This window comes from Vollenhovia emeryi, unplaced genomic scaffold (assembly GCF_000949405.1).
Source record: "Vollenhovia emeryi isolate VEMERY1.0 unplaced genomic scaffold, V.emery_V1.0 DF939130.1, whole genome shotgun sequence".
Lineage (NCBI taxonomy): Eukaryota > Metazoa > Arthropoda > Insecta > Hymenoptera > Formicidae > Vollenhovia > Vollenhovia emeryi.
Window position 1 is genome coordinate 1,876,301 of NW_011967236.1, and position 17,640 is coordinate 1,893,940.

At 44.0% G+C, this 17,640-nt stretch overlaps 1 protein-coding gene across 1 annotated transcript in view; it reads right to left on the reverse strand.

The window, feature by feature from the left end:
* LOC105568314 (ecdysone-induced protein 74EF) overlaps positions 1–17,640 on the reverse strand; it is a 181,264-nt gene that overhangs the window by 161,942 nt on the left and 1,682 nt on the right. The gene's annotated exons all lie outside the window — the stretch shown is intronic.

The following is a 17,640-nucleotide window of genomic DNA, read 5'->3' on the forward strand; positions in this document are numbered from 1 at the left end:
AACATTATAATTAATTTTCAGCAAGACAAACACCCAACGCGTATACGTTATTAAGTCGTTACGTCAAAGTCGCGCCCCTGAAATTATACGGGGAATCAAAACCTGGAGGTCGCCGGGACTGGACTTTCTCGCGACAGATGCAAGGACTTTGGCGAGAAAACGAGGAAGGGAAAAAAAAGGAAGGAGCGTCGAGATGAAAAAGAGGAGAGGTCAGGCTGGTGTACGGCGTGGCCTTCGGGCGGCTCGTACGAGCGGCGAAGACAACGGAGGTAAAAGCTGATAGAGCTCTAATCCGCGGCGCGCGAGCATCGGCAACGAGGAAGTCGAAGGCGGCGAAGAAAGTTAATTCGCGCGATTGTCCGGCGTCGCGCCGTTCCACCGTGACTAAACTCACGCTCCGCGACTGGTTTTTCCCTTCTAGCGCTCGTCGCCCTCGTAAATGTCTCTTTCACTCCCTCCCACCCTCGAGGCAACACGAGGCGGAATGCGCGCGTTGCCGGGAATAAGAAAGTTTCGATGTCGATTACGGTACCGGGTCGGTGCCCGCCAGAAAACCGCGGCGCGGCGTACACGATTAACCCCGTCACGGCGACAAGTGTCGTTGCTTATCAGCGACGAGAGATCGGTGTCTCGCGAGTCGATATCTCACGACTGCGATTGCAAATATAAACATTCTATTTCCGCAACCTTTTGATTGGGGCAGTCTCGCGATCTGTCACCGGTCGCGAAGCTATCGAAAATATTGGCTTTTAACGATCGATGAGGGTGATGTGTACATTTGTAGCTTATATATCGCTTTCACACGAGAAAAGTGACACGAAGCAAAAATATAAGTTCTTGCATTTTTATAACTCATCAGCTCGAAAATATTGTATGTACTTTTATCCAAAAAAGGCATCGCGATCATGCATCAGTTATAAAAATTTCGTCGAAAAAAATGGACCGATGCGAAGATCATATTTCGTTCAAAAATAGTAGTCGGTAAGGAGAGAAAACTTTTACACGGAGAAAGATTGAGAGAGGTGAGAAAAGAAAAAGGGATAAGAGCAATTTAACAGACCGTGTGATTGTAGCTGCGATCTGCAAGTAGATTAAAAGTGCAAAGTCGTTCTCCTGTAAAATTGCCATTTTTGTCTTGAGTTACTTTTCTCGTGCAGAGGCGATATACAATGTACTGAGGTGGAAGCTTTAATGTACGTGATATTTCCGATGCCTTTTCGGTATTTTTGGAAGGGCTGCTGTGACGATTATTTTTTTTACTTAATTGAAAAATTAAAACATGCGGGGAAATTCGAGATACAATAGCACACGGCGCTTTAAGTGTATATCGATATATGTACAGATCGTATCTTAAATGCGCAGCCTGTCCTAGGCATGGAGCACTTTCTCTTTAGCGCAGATACTAAAGGCCAATCTGAGAAGGATGCTGGCTGTTTCATGGTCGTAGCATCGGTTATTAACATATACTAGATAACAGCTTTTGCGTACTTCCTTTCGTCCACCTAGCCTATGACGTTAATAAAAATGTCGAGGCCGCTATGACTTTTAAATTATAAGCAGCCACAGCTCGAGAGGTGTTCATAAATTAAGCGTCGAAAGCGCGAATACGCGACGAAAAGAATCGCGTCCTTCGTTTAATTTCAAGTAGACTTTCCTTCGGCAGAATTTTAATTCGAGAACCAATTAAAGCGTATATCTTCATTTAAAAAAAAGAAAAAAAGGTCGACTTCATTAAACTTTAATAGCAACAAGTCCGGAAAAGATATCAGCGCCGTGTGTATTTAAGGTTCATCCACTCTCTGCGCGCACTTACCCACGGGCATCGCGCATTATCGCCGAGAGCCGCGTCAAAATGACACGTCGACCGTACTGCGCCACGTTACACCGCTACTCTTCCGTAATTACGGCTCGCGGCACCATTAATTTTCGTGTCGTACCGTTTCCCCCTTGCCGGCGCGAAAGAGAACAGTGGAGCGTGGCGTATCCCCGGACCCCGGAGCGTATCTCGCGTACGGGGCCGTTGTTAGTTTCCTCGTCGCTCGCGGCCGTTGTTCCAGCTAATCGCTCTAAAATCATATTTTTCCGCGCGCGCGCGCCTTCGGCTTCTGCGTCGCGGAAAAGTGCATCTCGCCGGGGCACGGTGAAAGCACCGAACCACCTCCCACCCCCTTGCCCTCTGGATCACGAGCGGCCAGGGGAACGAACGCGCACTCCCGGGGGGGGGGCCCTCTCACTTTCGCTCTCCGGAGAAAGTCCGGCCGCCCCGTCGTCGTCGTCGTCGTCGCCGTCGCGGTCCCCCCTTTCGTCCTCCCCCGTACTTCGTGGGACCCCGACCCCCCCGCTCCGCGACTCCCAGCCCCGTAAAAGAGTCCGCTTGCCATCGCACTCGCCTTGACGACCAGAACTACGGTGCACGCTGTTGCCAGCCCCCCTCGCCCGCTCCTCCCAATCTCCCGCCGCCCTCCCCCCCCCCCGCACCCGCGACGGTTGTGCACTTCTTCTGCGGTGTGCTCTCGCGATCCGACGAGGGGTTAATGCACTCCTAGAGCAAACCATAACCTTAGCCGGAGCCCTCGGAGAAGCGCGGGAATCTCGCTACCGACGACAGACGGACGGATCCCGCGGTGTGAATTTATAATCGAATTAGTGCTTCTTAAAAAAAAAACACGCGTTAGGTCACGTTCGATTTAACTCGCTCTTTAATATGATATTTCTTGAGGGACGTAATTATTGAAATCTGTTGTGGGGTAGCAGTCTATTTTTCATATAAAAAAAATCAGATGTAGTCCGACAGCTAGTGAAAAAGAGACACGTATTTTTTGCGTATTATCTACGTATTATTTGCGCGGAAAAGAAAACATTTTTTTTTAAACAGTTGTCTTCTAGGAAGGTAATTAGCTCACTTTGGCTCGATTCTCAAACCGTTTTCGACTCCGGACTTTGACTCGAGATCTTCACATATTGTACACTGAGAAAAGTTTCCATCGGACAAACCAATTAAATAGCGTTTCCGATGGTTAATTTTTCCGATTAACTTATGTATTTATCCGATAAAATTTATCTGATGAAATGCAGTTGCCGATGAAACTTGAACGAAAAACCGATTGTTATTATGTAATTGGATTATCCGATTATATTTAATCGGATATTTTTCTCAGTGTAACAGTTTGCGGTGATTGCGTTAAAAAATGTTCGCATTCTCAACGTTCGAATATTACAGTCTTACAATTAGAGCCGCGCCGATATCTTGGCTCCCCGAGGCAATACGTGCGGCAGATTTCGTATAGCGGAAAGTAAATGGTGCCGGGTTAGGAACGATCGTGCGTATCAAGGGAAAGTATCTCAGAAACACGTGCGATTATCATACGATGCCGCGGTCGGACTCCAAATGGGGCCTCTCGGCGGAAAACACACGCGGGGACGCTTTTACAAAACGGCGTCGTTAAGAGAGATGCGAGTGAGATACGCGATTAAGATTCGTGGACGGGGGACCTTGGCGCGCATTGTTCGTGTGCGATAATTGGCCACGGTTTTGTATGCGTGCTCCTTCGACAGACAGAATAGTTTATCTCTCGTACGTCTCTTTCTCTATCGAACTGGCTCGCGCTATCTCTCTCTCTCTCTCTCTCCTCTCGCACTGGAAGCGATAGACTCCTATAGTGGTAGAACGTCGGTCCAGGGCCGACGAGCGAGCGCCTTGGAGGCGTAATGACGATCATAGAAACTCTCGAGGCCGACCCACGAGACCCAGAGTTTCGCGAAAGCAAGACAGAAGATTCGCAGAGAGACAGATACATATGGGATGTTTCAAAATCACAATAGATATCCGCTAAATGAATTTTAAGTTACTCATATACTGATTACGATAGTTGGGGAAATATTTGTTTTCGCGAATGGAAAGACATTGCGTGTTGACAATCGCTCGATTTTGCCTGGATTCTTTGCCAAAAGTCCAAGTCTCAATGTGTCATTAAGTTTATTAACCCTTAAATGCATGATTTTTTTGCTGAATATGATACAACAAAAGAAGTACAATAAGGGAAAAATGAGAAAAAAAATCTATCTTACTGTTTTCTTTTTCAAGAACAAAAGGGTGTGTTGCCGAATGGCAACATCATGAAATTAGAAACATATGAAACATAAGTTATTGCGTATGAAAACTTCTGAAACAGTTATTGTTTTTGTTCAAACATCGATGCCGTACATACATTCAACGCTATCCACCTAGATATCGGTATGTTGCCGAATGGCAACATGATGCATTTAAGGGTTAAATGACTTGCGATAAATAAGAGGTCTTTGTTAAGATGTAATCAATTCTGAATTGCACAAATCCGTATAGAAAAAAGAAATAAGTCTACGTTGGTACTACGTCAGGCGGTCATAGATACATATTGTTATAGATATAATTTGAATTACTGTTTAAAAATTAAACAAATTTATATCGAAATTTTGATGATTTCTCGATATTGTCTTCATTTTTAAATCTACCTTGAAACCATACCCTACTAAAAATTTATAAAAATTGCATTAATATGTGTATATTCTTGTAAAAATAAATGCCTGCTTCACCCACGGTGCAGATTATTCAATTTTTGACATTAATTAATTCATGCAGTGTCTAGTATTGTCAAGACATAGATATTATATAAATACGTGTTAGCGCGCGCATAAAATTAACAAAACCTTGTCAAAAGATGACGAAAAAAACTTTAGGTACAATTAACTAATCCGATTAAAAATTAACACTCGTGCACGGAGAGAATTTTCTTTTAAAATTTCTCCTGAAAATATTGTAATCGTGGGACAACACGACATTTCGAAGAATTTTATGAGTTTTTCGAAATTTTACTTTAGTAAAATGTATGGTAAACTTTCAAAAACTCATACAGTTCTTGAAAATGCCACGTGGTCCCACGATCACATGACTTTCAGGATAAATTTTAAGAGAAAATTCTCTGTGTCTGGAAAAGCGGCGTCTTTCATTTAATCAAAAGATATCGCTTTTACCCAAGTTCAGAAATCCTGGCCTTCCACGATTATGAACCACACGCGGCTTAAATACGAAGAATCAATGTCATTAATTCGAAGAGGTGAATCTGTCGACTTCGAATAGCATTCGCGCGAATCGTGACACGTCGTTTTCGCGTCTGTGGAAAAGCGTGTCGCGATAACTATGGGGAGGTCACTACCGGCGAGATTAATCGGACCGATAGGCAGCGGCGCGGAAAATTTTAAATCACGTCGTCCTCGGAATTCGCGCGATAATGGACATTATCGCGTGTGCCGTGGACCAACGGAATGCATCGCTCGGGAGCGATGTCGCGAATGTCTGCATCCTTCGACGTCTTTTACGTCGAAGAAGTCCCCCCGCGGATGATACGCCCGTCGCGCAATGCACGTAGCGACGGTACGCGAGATAAAATCGCGAATTACTGTGTATATTCGCGATAACGAGTACGTCGCGTGCACGACGCACGCGTTTTAACGATGCAATTATGGCCCACCGCGTACCACCGAGTTTTCGTTTTACCGAAGGAAACGGGACGAATGCCCGTCTCCTTCGTCGAATAAAAGAACTTCTAATTCGGAAATTAATTTACAGCCTATAACAGATAACGTACACGGAGGGAATTTTCTCTTAAATCTATTTGTCCTGAAAATCATGTAATCGTGGAACAACGTGGCATTTCCAAGAATTGTATGACTGGTTTTTGAAATTTTAACATACATTTCACTAGTAATTATATAAAAAATTTTTTTTGCCAGTGTAGATTTAGATATAGTTAACTAATTCGATTAAAAACTAGCAATCATAGAAGCGGTTGTTTTTAATTTAATCAAAAGATATTGTATCTAAGTTCAGAAAGTCTACCTTTTACGATTCCAAGTTGCAATTTAAAGAAGACTTAATATTATTAGACGCCCGTCACGGATTGTAGGGAGGTCTCAGGTTCGAATCCTGGCTGGGGTAATATTTTTCGCAATAAGAATTTTAATTGCCAGATACGGTCAGTAAAAATCACTGAATTTGTTAATATTATTAATTCGAAGAGGTGAATCTGTCGACTTCGAGTGGCAATCGCGCGAATCGTGACACGTCGTTTTCGTGTGACTGCGGAAAAACAGCCAAGAGATTTATAAAAAAAAAGTGTCTCCGACGTAATAAAAACAGTTTTTATAGATCTAGGACGCGAATTGTTGAGTGAGGCCTTGATGGAAAATGACTTTTCTCGTATCTCCCGCCCGTAGTATCGCGCGCGAGAGAGAGAGAGCGTTACTACATTACGATTACGAATTAGGATCCGACTAACGGAACTCATCCCAGTCAGCCTCAATTTCCAGCGTGCAATCGCCATGCAATCTCAATCTCTCCGACGCACAGTCTCCGACACGAACTTACTCTCCGCGAAGTGTTGAAAATAACCACTCCAACGTCCCTGACGAGATGAGAATGTTGAGTTCACCGCGAATAGTGCGTTAGCTGTTGCGACTTCGCACTTCCTACTCCAGGCTCGTGTATGCACGCACACACGCGCGGGCGCACGCATCTCACCACGCGCAGCGCGTGCGTGTGTACGAGACTCAACAACAATAATAAGGTTGAGTCATGCGCGTCAGAGACCTTCGCAAACAGAAGAAGGGCCTTGGTCCGTGCCCCGGGCAAGGCGAGGATCTCTGTCGTGATTGCTCGAACGTGTGCGGCCTCCTTCTCGAATTCAACGTCCTTTTTCGGAATTATAAGGCGTCTCTGAAAATTTGTGGACCACCCTCGATGGTACCACGACGAGTCCCTACCGTCCCTTTAAGTGCAAGAGAAATACGCGAAAACTGTTGCTTCGCAAAAGTTACTTGAAAAATGATTATGAATCGAAAGTGAACACAGTAATTAAAATTATACGTCGAGGCATTCTCGAAATGTCAATTAAGCTCAGAGAAATAGAAAGGGGAATATTTTTAATTAAAAATTAATTAAACGTTGCAAATTAAAAAGTTAAAGGTTCAGCAACGATTATTGGGGATAACTGGGAACTTATTTTCCGCGTATATATTTTAATTATAATTTTTCCACGAGCAGTGTTCGACTTCACATAAAGTTGTTGAAGCTAGTTTTTCCTAAGGAGAATCCTGACGGAAAAAAAAGGAACGCACAGGAGGCACGCATAAAGAAATCGGCAATCACGCCCGGCTGGAAGCCAAGGGTCGCCAGCTGTTAAAATCCGTGTTCTGGAATTCGCCCGGTTTTTGTCTCTCGGAACATTACTCAGTGCGAATGGCCATCCTTGCCTTGCCCTTGTAAATAATTTGTGACAAATGCTTTCGCGAGAACGCATTCGTTCTGTTTGCAGCTTGCGAACGCGTGCAGAATGCACCGGAAAAAAAAAATGCCGCGATATAGAAAAGCTTCGAGCCCCTAAGAATCTCTAGTCGAAAATAAGTACACGATTCCTCGGAAGCCACGTAGATATTTCTCCAACACGATAAGCCAAATACGTGCATCAAGCGCGCATTATTTCACCTTAACTATTGAACACCAATTCCCTTTGAGCCTCAGATAATTTATAATTAACGTTAAAAACTTACATTATTTCGATCGTGTCGAAAAATATCGCACGGCGAGTAACCCATGGATTTAACGATCGCGCGAGAGGAATTGCTTTTCATCGTTATATTATTTTGAATACCTACGCGCACAATCGGATCGTACGCTTAATCACTATGACAAAGCAAGCGACTTCCTTGAAGACGACGGTCGCTTTTCAATGCGTTCGACGGGAGGAGCGGGGAGCAGGGGGGGGGAGGAGGGGGGCTTCAATAACGGCGATGCCGTAAGGACGCATTTTACAATCCGCGTCTCCTCGACGGAGGCTGACAACGCCGCGCGTTGAAATCCGCCGCCAGTCATGTTCCCGACTGGTCAACAGTCTGGAATGGACGAGACTAACGCGTCGACTAGAGAGCGTTATATACGCGCGGCAAATCGACTGGCCACATTGTATCCCATTCGAGGCGAAACTTGGAAGTGGAATTATTCGAGCGCGCGACTTCGTATCTCGAGGATGCGCGATCTCGAATCGGTGGCAAAATTAGAATGGATTATATTTTATTATCAACGAACGGACTTTTGCAATGGGATAAAACGCGGCCGGTCCGTTCCGCTATGTGGAACACAGTGCTCTAGAGCCAAGGAGATGTTTTTCGTAAGAAGATCGTACGAGATTTCAGTATCGCTCGAGGGGAGATAGAATCATCGAAGGTCGTTGACGTCAGCCATTTGCGCTCTGAGTAATGCAATAATGAAAACGCGCAGCGCGAGAAATTAGGCGAAGCAATGCGCCTTGGAAAATTCCTGCTCGACAAGCACGTGACAAGCATGTGGCAATATCTCTGTACACGTTTCTACTGCGGAGTTTTGGAAAAATGCACTTCCTGGCGCTAAGTCTTACGAGCACAATGGAGTCCAGTCGACTCCAATTAGTGCCAGAGTTTCCGCATTTATTTTTGACAGCGGAAATGAAAAATTTGTTAGAGAACAATTTATGTGTCTCACAGCAGAATAAAACTATTACCTCTGTGAAGTTGGCACCTCATGTCTCAAAAAATCTTTTTTTTCAGTTTTGAATGCACCCCGAAGAGTTCTAGAGTTCCTTATCAATTTTAAAAATAGTTCTGGCGAATTAACCTGAAAAAGTTAAATTTGAAACTTGGGGATGCTAACTTCACAAAATGAAAACTCGAAATCAGCGATAACACTAAAAGTATTGGAAATATTTAATTTTGCCATTAGGATTTCCTTTAGAACTCTTGAGGGGCTACCCAGAACTCCCAACAGAACTGCTGGAATTGTTAAAAAATTTTCCTCCTTCGGGACTTAGAAAAGAGGTAAACCATTAGTAACTGGCAAAGCAAAGAGAAATATTTTCGGGTTTACGTTTAAGGCCCGTTTTTATAATTAATTTAGCATATTTAATTTTAGTTTATTCTCAAGTAATCTCATTCGTGATTTAAAATTATAATCACGTGTCTTGTAAAACGTCGGGAAAAATACGCGAACGCATTTTGAACGCATCTCGAAAAATATGTTTCTCGTTAGGCCGCGCACGACAACCGCAGCCAACGATCATTATCGGAATAAATGTATATCGATATTAGGCGAGCGAGAATAACAAAGGCAAATGAGAATATAACGGCGGTCTATAATACGACGCAAGTACGCACTCGCAATTATTCCGGAATGCTTAGATCCTGTTAACTCACTCCGATAAGATAAATTAACTATGCGAAACTATTGTCCAAACTTTTCTCTTATTGTCGCCCACGGAACACGCACCGACGATGCTGCGTTTAGGAATGCGGCGAGAAAGAGAGCAGATGCCGACAGATTCAATTATCACCGACCGCGGGGAGTCCGTAAGCGGGAGCGTCGATTAATATCGCGATGCACGTCAGCGGCTCCGAAATCCCGCGATTGATCAATCCTAGGATCTTGCCCGAGCGCATCGCGCAAAATCGCATCGATTAGACGAGACGACTCTGATTCATCGATCCGCGAGAGCTAATCAATAACAACCTTTGCGGCTGTCGAATCGGCTGATCGTTTATCGTGCGCCGCATTTGTCTCGTGAGAACATCGGCGATGTAAAAAGTACATTAGAAACCTAGATATATCATGACTTCTCTGCTTGCGTAAATACAACTCGACGTCTTATCTGACGATAAAATCCAATAGAGTTGTTCCAATGGATCCACTTACCGATAACAGATATCAAATTTATCCAAATGCGAATCGACACTTCGTTTCAAGAAGCTGTCACGTAACTAATGCTTTCGCGATTCCCAACAAACTGAAAAATTATATCTCGAGTGTACACTGACGGAAAGAAATTATTACAGTTACCACAATCTCTCGCTATAATTTATAGTCATTTTAGGTGCCAACCACATCTTTATCATTCTTCCAACTACGCAAGTTATGGTTGACCTAACAATGTATCATAGATCTTATAGACACAATATTGGTCCGTGCAACTTACACTGAGAGAAAAAAATAGTCATTTTTGGACCCAACCATATTTTTATAATTGCATGGACCAATATTGTGTTTATGAGAACTATAATATTGTTAGGTCAACCATAAATTACGTTGGAGGAATTATAAAAATATGGTTGGGTCCAAAAATGACTATTTTTTTCTCTCAGTGTATGATACGGTTGCCGTAAACCAAAACGAGCTTTTCATTTGGCAAGGTGTACTATAAAGTTGCACGGAATTCTATTTAAACGCTTTTGAATTAAGACGATCGAAATGTATTCAAGATAGGAAATTCTACTCCGAGCAATAAACGCGAATGTCGAACATCGGTTTTTTTTTCGGCGTCTCTTTTGCATATCCCTAATACGATGACGGTGTTGCAACCGGTTTCGGATCAAGGATCAACGGTCCTCGCGAGTCTCTCGTTGGTGTTTCGAGGCAAGCACAAGATCGATTAACGACCCTAACCTAATTAGTAAACGACGGTGCGAGAAAAGAACGAGGAAGAGAGATGAATAAAAGGATGAATGTACCCGCGCGAACATGAGACAGTCGGACAGTTGAATGAAATATTCGCGCGATTCTCCCACCGAAGCAGCTTGGAATAAGAGATTATTGTTTGAATATTTCACATTCTATAAATAAACACACCAGCCGCAAATATTATCATTCGTGTGGCAGTTAAATAAATGAATAACAAATAAAGTAAATGCAAAATGTTTCTATAACGTCGCTATTTTACTGCCGATATTCGCAGAATAATCATTCGCGAGGAAAACAAGTGGAATCTCCTCTTGTTTCACAATAAGAAATATAAGCGAAGAGGAAAAACTCGTTCGGTAGAAAATGAGTACTAATTGAGACCCAAAGTGTACCGTGATATCTGCAAAGGTTAAATACATCCTAATCGGTGTCTGATTACGAGCGAAATTAAGGTCCAATTAGGAACTTCTCGAAAGCCATACGGGAGTATTTATTTTCGTTTATCTTCCGTGATTAATAAAGGTATCCGGATAAACGGGATAAACCACTTATATAAATTCCTTTTTGCGACCGAGTAACTCGTTAAAAAGATGATTACAACACATAGAATTTTAATTACAATTCCTTTTATCGTCCGAAAGGCATAAAATACTAGAACTTTTGCCGTGACAGAGTTCGACAGTATCTCTGATACTTTTAAAAATTGCATTTTGAAAAACGCCAAGATTCGCCGTCAAAATTATTTTATTCTCGGTAAAATGTTTTAAACGCGGCCGTGTGAAGCCTTTTAAACATGAGCGGGCGCATTTCTCGCAAACGAGGAGAGGAAAGCCAAAGATGGCATAGCTGATAATGCGGTGCAGCGTCCTTCTGAGCTCGCGGCAGCCTTCATTGCACCGCGACGTCTCGCACTGACGGTGACATTACATATTCATTCGGCGCATCGTTCCGCGACATATCGCTATCTGACGTCACAGCCCGCGGCAGAGATTCGCTCGCGTAGAATTTTCGCGCGACTTTTCAGATCTTTCTTTTTTAATCAAGCCCAAAGCTCGGCTGACGCTTGACTGCCATTAAATTCGTGTCAATGTTATCCCCGCACTAACGAACTGCCGTCACCTTCGTTTCTCTTGACGACCGCTGCGTATCGATCCCGCCTATATCTTTACTTCACGTCCATGGAAACGCCAATTTTAATGAAAATTGATTATTATAAATAAAGCCGCGCGATGTGCATTTTATATACTGCGCGAATAAGAACGCGTCAATTACGACTCTACTTATGGTCTTATTCTCTCAATCGATCACACGTTCATTAACCACTTCGTAATCAATATCGCTGAAAGCGCCGTGAGCCTCTTTCTCGTCTTGTTTTACTAATTTAAAAGCTTTTAAATGTAGGCACCTCCAGATTGAGAGGCATCGCTCTAAACGAATGGACTTTAATAAACGCGCGGAAAACGTCACGCTCGTTCGAAAAATAAGAGACCGCATTTATCATTGGAACGCGCGATGCGTTTCATTCATTAACCTCGAACTTGTCTCCGCAAATATTTCTACTGTGACGGTGACGAGCGATGTTTACTCGGGGGTGTTTCAAAATCCATCCTTAACTCGCGCGATCGCGCATGTCGTTCCGAAGGTAAATCGCTCCAAGGTAAGCTAAAGTCAGCCGTGGCTGCAATTGTTTAATCTGTCCCAACAATAACACTCGATTCAGCATAATTTTGCGCGCGTCTTGCGTACCGCGTGGCAATCAACAAACGCGCAAACACGAGTCGTCACGAGAAACGTGTCCCTGTGATCTCGAGCCTCGAACAAAATATGATCGTAGAATAAAAATCGCTGACAAAGATACTGATATTTAAAATGTTTGCTACATAATTGAATACTTTCTCTGAAACTATATACGCGCGAAACTATGACGAGAATATAAATCGTGCTCGGTCGGTGGGAAGGATATTCATATTCATCCAAGGTGATGACCAGAAAGTTTCAATGATCTTGAATAAATTGTGCAATATTGATATCTTTTTTTACCGAAATTAATTAATGTAACTTGAGCGTATCTTTAAATTAATTTACCGTGTCAGAATTATAACGGCGAAGAAGCAGAATACTTGTACAAACTTTTACCGAATCCCTATCTACATATGTGCATACATTTCCATACATTTTACATTTAGATGTTATGTAAAAAATTTCGTCAGTGCACAAAGAGAAGACCTTTTTGAGGACCTGAGCAATAATAAACGATCAATCTATCGTATATCGCGAATTCTATTTTATCCTCGGCGAAGCTCAACATTTTTCAAGGCGTGGACACACGACACGCGCGAAAATCACTGACAGCCTCCACTTTCGCAACTCGCGCTATCACGAACGACGTCAATAGCAAAAGTTGAATCCCCCTCCCCTCTTCTCGCGATACACAAGACCGCCGAAATGAGATCAGGCCGATGTAAAAACTTTCTCCGGTCGGTCCGTGCACCGGTCCTTGACCATGACCGCATTTCCCATGGTCCCCGGGGCGGCCCGCGCAGGGCGGCCGCCGCGCTTCGCTCCGCGCCACGCCGCGCCGCGCCGCGCCACCGACGGTTGCGTCACGCGCGCGCAGGGCACGCGGCGCCCTGTGCACGCGCGCGTGCGATTACGTCTAGCCGGCCCCCCCCCTCCCTCTGCACGAGGAAGATAGGTTCACGCGGTCGGCCGGCAGCGGATATTCAGCGAAGGTGGAGAACGGCGGAGGGAGGGAGAGGAGAGACTCCGAAGCCGCGATGTGCTCGAGAGTCAAGGCCCCGGCCCAATTCGGGTTCGTAGACCCGAGTAGAGGATAGGTCACACGCACGCACGCACGCACGCACACACGTGTGGGGGAGGGGGGCGAGCGTGCACGTACGAACGACCGCGTCGCTCGCGTCCTGCCTCCTTTCGCACTTCGCCTTCGTAAGGTCATTTACTTTTACCAGCAGCCTTCCTCAAGGTTCGCTCGCGCCTCTCCGACCACGCGTCCTTACGTCTTCGGGGATCGAGCAGGTGCGTCCGACGGACGGCCCATATACCGCAGGCCGCTTTAAAAAAAAAAAAACCCTCGCGCGCGATTAGGTCGCCCGATTCTTACTTCGATCGAAATTGTGCTTTCGAGAGAAAGTACGATCTCAAGTTCGAGTGCGTGCCCCTTGAAATTCTCCTCAATCTCGCACGTGTGTGCCCGTTTTTTCTTCCTTTGCGTTCGTTCCTCGCGCAACTGTACGACAGCTTGACGGATCCCCCGCAATGCGTGTCTCATCGATAAAGCGAGATGTTAAATAAAAATACTGACTGTGACGTATTGTCAACCGCGCGCGCGCGCGCAACGCTTCAAGGTGAGACAAGCTGTGCCGTCGACGAAAATCACGGCTCACGGTCGAAAAATAATCGCTCCACGATTGATGGCAAACGCGAAAATAATTTTCGTCTGCGTATACTATTACGATCATACGGGACGTAAACGTAAACGAATCTCCGTAGCCAGACGCGCGATTGATGGGGCCAATCAAAATCGCGTGGAAATGACGAGGACCGAGCCTATCGTTATATGACTGTGTACAAAAGAGGAAGAAACATTTCCTAACTGGTCGTTAGTGACATTTCGAGAGCAGAACAATAATGATCGAAACATAGAAATCTCTTTAAATTCCCAGTAATAAATAACAATAATCAAGCTTTTTAGTCGACATTAAACGGAACATGCCTCAGTGATCGAATTGGTGAGACGCCCGCCTAGAGAGCAGGGAAGTTTCAGGTTCAAACCCTGGCTGAGGTAATATGTTTCGCAATAAAATTTCTGTTAAAAAGCTTGATTATTAATGATAATCGAAGTATAAAAGTAACGAAACGAATTAATATTATGTATTTGTCTCTCCGGCGAAAAGTATCCTGTCCTTCGTGTGGCAAACATTTGCGAAATTGCAATAAATATTTGTATATTATAAATTATGAAATAACGCTTATTCCGCGTGTTTATCCTACGTTGCAATCCCGTTCGAAAAATTATATATACAAATAAAATGACCTTAGCAACCGTGCCGCATAGCTTGCCGCGAATTTATCATTGACAAAACGCAAGAGGGACGAGATAAATTCGCGCGCATGCAGGAGAATATACAATGAATATAGATACGGCGCGTAGTTCCAATTCGACTTCGCGAAGGTAAACACACGGTGATACACGCGGTGTCGTCGTTCAGGGACTTAACGCCGCGATTTGCTTCCAACGTGTACGAGGAAATATACCTTGCGATCGGCGTGCGCTGTCATTAGCTATCAATGCGCGCCATCCGCGCCCGAGCGAGCGCGCGAACGCGGAATAGAATTTGTGAGCGATCGGACGCGACGATAGTTAACATTCACGCGGCGTCGGGTCTTTCAGGGTCGCCCGTGCGTACGGTGCGTGCACTATGTTGCCAAGATATATAAAGACGAAAATACGCCGCGGCAAAGCAATAAATCGATCGCAAATTTTCCGGAAGTTACTCAGATACGTCGGGCCGAAGGGGAAAAACCACCGACCAAAATCTTGTAACACCAATGCCCACTAATGCCCAGTGGGGCATTACTTTATCTTATTATCTTATTTTATCTCTATAATGTCCCAGCAAGGCCTAATGTCCAAAAACTGACCATTTCGGAGAAAAACATACATTTTTATATAAAAATCAAGGGTTTTTTAAAGTAAGCTTTAACAAAGTTTTCGAATTGGAGATTCGTAACCGAGAAACGACGTGCGTTGCTCCTTTAATTTCTAAGGCTCCTTTAATTTCATCAACGTCGCTTGGCTTTAAAGCTTAGCTTAATTCGTTCTCTGTCTCTTTCCAACTGTTACTCTAGAAAGGGACAAACATGAATTGAACAAAGTCTAAGTCTTTTCAAGCGTTCTCGGTTACAAAATTTCCTTCGTCGCTTTGCAATTCTCTCCCATATGCAGAACATGGATTTCACACAAGCCGATATTTAATCTTCCGGAATCGACCGTGACGGCGCGTCCACGTGGTCGCAAGGTCTCTCGCATGTATACGGGGCCCTTATGGTGCGCGCCGTCGTAATATTTATCGAACGTACACATCGGTTTTGGCCCTCGGCCCTGGGCGCCACGAAGGTCGCCACGTAATCGCTCGATGAGGAACGAGAGAACGTGAGGACTGAGAAAGTAGAGTAGAGAATTTATTGCTGCGCTAACGCGCAACTAACGCAATAATTTACGTAACGGATCGAAATCCCTGTAAAACGATCTTTTCCAATAAGACATAGAATTCATCGTGGCTCTAACTTGTAATAACGTTGCGTCATCATTGCAATATGAATATAAGGCGTTTCTCCCCTCGCGAAATAACGATATATAATCAACACGGCAATCATATCTTGTTCCAAACTGATACGAGTCTTCGCCAAGTTTGATGCCTCCGATTGTAATCGAATATAAGCATTTGGTGAAAGAGAAATTCTTTCACTTCATTCAACCTGCCGCTGTAGCAATAAAAGCCTGATCTACAGTGTGCTCTTTGCGTCTAGAAACATTCTATTTTGTAGCCGATACAATACATTTAAAGAATATGTGCAAGTTAATAAATTGTACATTACACATCGTACAATCGTATGCTGTCGACAAATTTTTCATTTGCTTGTATAAAACAAAATACTTCTAGACGCAAAGAGCACTTTGTACACGGAGAGAATTTTCTCTTCAAATTTAGCCTGAAAATCGTGGGACAACGTGGCATTTTGAAGAACCTTATGAGAGTTTTGTGAAAGTTTACCATACATTTTACTAATAAAATGTATACTAAGTATAATTACTAGTGAAACGTATGGTAAAATTTCAAGGAAACTCTCATAAAATTCTTCGAAATGTCACGTTGTCCCACGATATTTTCAGAATAAGTTTTCAAAGAAAATTCTCTCCGTGTAGATGAGGCTTTAAAGTTTAAAGCGATACATTTTTCTTAATTAACTGTCGAGCTGGAAAAAAGGCGGACGCTAATGTATTACGAACCTCTCAAATATATTAGAGAACGTACGAGTCTTCTGCGTTTAAGCCAACCGCGAACGCCGCAAGCAAACCGAGAAGGGGGGATCGCTTGAGGGCCGAAAGTTGGCCTAGGCTGAAAATACTTGTATAAAATATAGTTCGCGTCTCTCGAGCACGAAAACCCGCGCGAGCGTTGAGAGTTCCGTGAGTTCCCGTCGTTCGCGCGGGGATTCATACCACGTTTCTCTAGTCCGAGTATATTTACGAATTATTTACGTGAAATATCGACGTCCGATTAAATTTAACTCGCACCTCCCGAAACATCGCGCGACCAAGTGAACGTACGATCGAGCGATTCCGGCGATTTCCACGTAAATCGCTTTTTTCACTTTGCCGACACGTAACGCTCGCGATCACTTCCTCGATTGTACGCGATTACCAGCGGGCACGAGAGCCGTTCATTTTCGCGCGCCAGCCTCGTCGCGGCCGTTTGCTTTTCACCCGGCCTTAGTAAAAGCCTATTAAGTAACGTAAAGATCGTTCGATCGACCCCGTCGTCTCTAAATCGACCCCCTTTTGCTATTCCCCGACGTGCCTACAAGCGCGAGCGAAGCGTCTCGCGTGGGCGAGGCACACCGTCGCCTCTAACTGTCACGGCCGCTCGCAGCTTAAACCCCTGCCCGAGGATGCGAATCCTGGGGGCCGTTGGCCGGCAGCTGCGATTCCTTCGCGTACACGGAGAGAGTTTTCTCCTCAAAATCACGTAATCGTGGCACAACGTGGCATTTCCAAGAATTTTATGAGTTTTTCAAATTTTAACATACAATTTATTAGTAAAGTGTGTGGCAAAACTTTCAAAAACTCGCGTAAAATTCTTCAAAGTGCCACGTTGTCCCACAATTACGTGATTTTCAGGATAAATTTGAAAAGAAAATTCTCTTCATGTAAATCAAGAATTTTATAAGAGTTTTTCAAATTTTAACATACATTTTATCAGTAAAATGTGTGGCAAAACTTTCAAAAATTCGCGTAAATTTCTTCAAAGTGCCACGTTGTCCCACGATTACGTGATTTTCAGGGTAAATTTCAAAAGAAAATTCTCTCCGTGCACGAATCA